The 3314-nt window shown below is 33.2% G+C and overlaps 1 non-coding gene across 1 annotated transcript; it reads right to left on the reverse strand.

The window, feature by feature from the left end:
• Positions 1 to 2987: 2987 nt before the first annotated feature.
• Positions 2988 to 3093, reverse strand: LOC111893448 (small nucleolar RNA R71). The gene has a single exon (XR_002850879.1). It is a non-coding gene; the product is annotated as a small nucleolar RNA R71 (small nucleolar RNA).
• Between the last annotated feature and the right edge of the window lie 221 nt (positions 3094 to 3314).

Consider the following 3314-nt stretch of genomic DNA (forward strand, 5'->3'; position numbering starts at 1 on the left):
AGGACCCTGCTATTATTAGAAATATCACCAATAATTAATGACCTTGGTCACACTTTCCAGCAAGAAGTTCCAACTATGCTTAAGAAGAGAGCAAGGAAATATTGACCTTCAAAACAGCCCATACATGATAGCTTCTCATCTTGATCAACGATGAATCTCAATATGAATGTTACCAATCCTTCACTGATATTACTTTTAGAACACTTGATTTGATTAAGGATGCTTGTGATGTCATGATTCTGGATGTTTTTCTATGAATGCTCGAGATAACCAAATATCACATAAATGAAAATACACTAGCCTTGACACCAAGTTCAACATTTACCTGTTGGCTAACCAATTGTGTGAAGGATGTTTTACATGATATATGCAACAAACAGGTGTCCCTTAATAGAAATGAACTATCAGATTATGTAGTTAGGGAAAGCTACTTAATATCAACGTACTATCGAACCCCCTAAATAGCAACGTATTATATTTATTTAGCATTGTATTGATTAATTGTATTTGACATACTATACATTTTGAAATGGACTAACTTTTTTTTATAATATGTTATTTTTTATTAAAAGAAATTAATTGACATTTAATTTGAAAATTAGTAAATCTATGAAAAAAGTTTAACATTTAAGATTATGACACAAAAAAATGTGTGTTGTCTTCCTTTGTGTCATGGGCATTAGTCAAACACAATGTGTGTTGTGAATGCGACACACAAATACGTGTCATCTTGCTTTATCTCAGGGGATTTAATGAAACGCATTTGCATGTTGATATTTCCATATTTATACACATTTAAGCTCTATTTTAATACGTTTAATTTATATTTTGGTAAAATTTAAAGATATTTAGTATCTATAACGTTAAATTCTAATTTGCAACCAAAAAGGGATATTCTTAAGGAAAAGGAGCTAAAGTTAAGAAAGTTGAATACTTGGAGGACTGAAACTAAAAACTGAGAAGATGGCATGCAAAATCTATGCCATGAAATGTTAATCTCAAGGCCTTGACGTGACTACCTTTCCTAACATAGAAGCTTCTGAGACTTCGGGCGTATACGTTTTAGATTAGGGCCACGACGTGTAGGTCTATTTCTAAAGACGTGGTGACCAATTTATGGAAACTATATAAGTCAAACTTTAGGTAGAAATTTGGACGTTAATTTTGAGGTTTTAAGCTAAGGGTTGCGACTAAAAGCATTTAGAGAACCATAGGAAGATAATAATCCGTTTGATGATCAAGCATTGGAGAGATTTAAAAGAAGATCAACATTCAATCATCCAGTTTGCTAGCTTTTACCATGTCTAGTCTAGTCAACTTCGATTTTATGCTTGTTTCTATTTTAATCATGGGCTACTCACCCTATACTTCTGTTTGGTGAAGATAAACCCATAACATATGTGTTGGTTTTGAAATTATGGAACTTTTATGTTGATTTTACCAGTGTTTGATAAATTACAATCCTTGCATGTTGAAGTTCATGATTATATTGCTTATTATACAAGTTTTGTGTAGTAGATGACCACTTTATTGGCATGAATTTGTTATCTAAGTTGTTTATGATAATTAAATAATTAGATCTAGTGATTGAACGAATTCTAGAGTTAGGTGATATTAGTTAGTGAATCTGATTGTGCAATATAGAATAATTACTCATTAACTTGTGCTTGATTTACTTGTCTTGATTTAGGATAGATAATTAATAGATTTGTCATTCATAGTCCAATTCATGCTTATAACAATTTTGTGTTTAACTCGTGCTTGACCATTGCATGGTGATTCATAAATTAGCAAAATCTAGGTATCATAACATGATAACTAGTACTTAATGAATTGGTAATCACTATCAGTTATCCATTAGAAATCAACCATATAAGAGTGGGAATTCAAAACTAAACAGAAGTACTCTTTACACTTGAATTAAAAACCGTTTTCTCTACTTTCTTAGTTTTAATATTAGTTTAATTGTTAGTTGCTTGAATTAAGTTGTTGATCTCGCAAAATCAGTCAGAAAAAGAACCCCCATATTTAGTTGTTTTTCTTAGAGTAATTTTTAGTACTTATTTTATTAGCTATATACCGTTCCTTCTGATCGACACCCGACTTTTCTATACAATAATTTGACTGGGTACACTGCTTAAGTGCATTAGTTAGTTAGGTTTGTTAGGTTATAAATTTAAAACTGGTAGGTGTATCTATGCACATCAAGCTTTTGGTGTCGTTGCCGGGGAACAACTTATTTTAGTTTTAATTTGATTGCTTTAAGTTAATCTATCCTTTTTGTGGAGTAAAAACCACAACAAGTTAAATTTATGCGTTATTATTGTCTTTTGTTTAAATAGTTTACATGATGTGGAGATTTAATTTCCATGGTGTGGGAACTATTCGTTTTCAGATTTTTGTTTATTTTGTTTTAGTTCTTTCTTACGTTTTCATTTTGTTTGTTTTAGTAATATGTGAGCAGGGGATCACATATTCCTATTGTTCCACCACTTGAATATCAAGAATCTGCATTCCACAAGAACACGGATAAAAAGGTTGTGATTCGAGTAGGAAGTTTCAATCGGACAATGTAGAGAGATTCAATAGAACTACCGATAAGAAAGGCACCGGATATGAACTAAAAGCTTAAAGCAATTCAGAAGAAGAAGTTGGAAGTGAAGCAGAAGAGATGGTGGCCATCACAAAAATAATATGGAAGAATACAATCGACGTATGCAAGATGAAAATGGTCCCGGTCTCAAGGATATCTGATTCTACGGGAAAGACTACGAAGATGACCATAAGCATGTCGATATTGTGTTGGAAATTGAACTAGTTCAACACACCAAAGTTTCACGCGATGCGGTTTTGTTATGAATACTTTCAGTTACGTTCGAAGGAGCCGCTAAGGATTGGCTTAAGTCACTATCACCCAAAGCAATCACAACATGGGTAGCATAAGAACTGATTTTATCGAACAATTTACTCCACTTTCCAAAGTGTCCAAGTTGAAGAAAAACGTTGCAAACTTCCAGCACATGATGGTGAATGCTTGTACGAGGCTTGGGAGAGGTAAAACGGCATGATTCAAAATTTCCCTCAACCCGACCTAAATGTACAATAAGAGATATTCATTTTCTATGATAATATTAACATGACCACAAGGCAACTCTTGGACTCCCAAGGATCGATGACCAAGAAGGACCATATGCCTAATAAAGCTCCCATAGAAGAACCCGCCAAACATTTGCTAGAATACCATAATCCAAGGGAAGATGTAACAAGAAGCAAGGTGAGTGTGGAAGGAGGAAATGATAATTTATCTTCGATTC

The sequence above is a fragment of the Lactuca sativa genome, chromosome 8 (genome assembly GCF_002870075.4).
Source record: "Lactuca sativa cultivar Salinas chromosome 8, Lsat_Salinas_v11, whole genome shotgun sequence".
Classification (NCBI taxonomy): domain Eukaryota; kingdom Viridiplantae; phylum Streptophyta; class Magnoliopsida; order Asterales; family Asteraceae; genus Lactuca; species Lactuca sativa.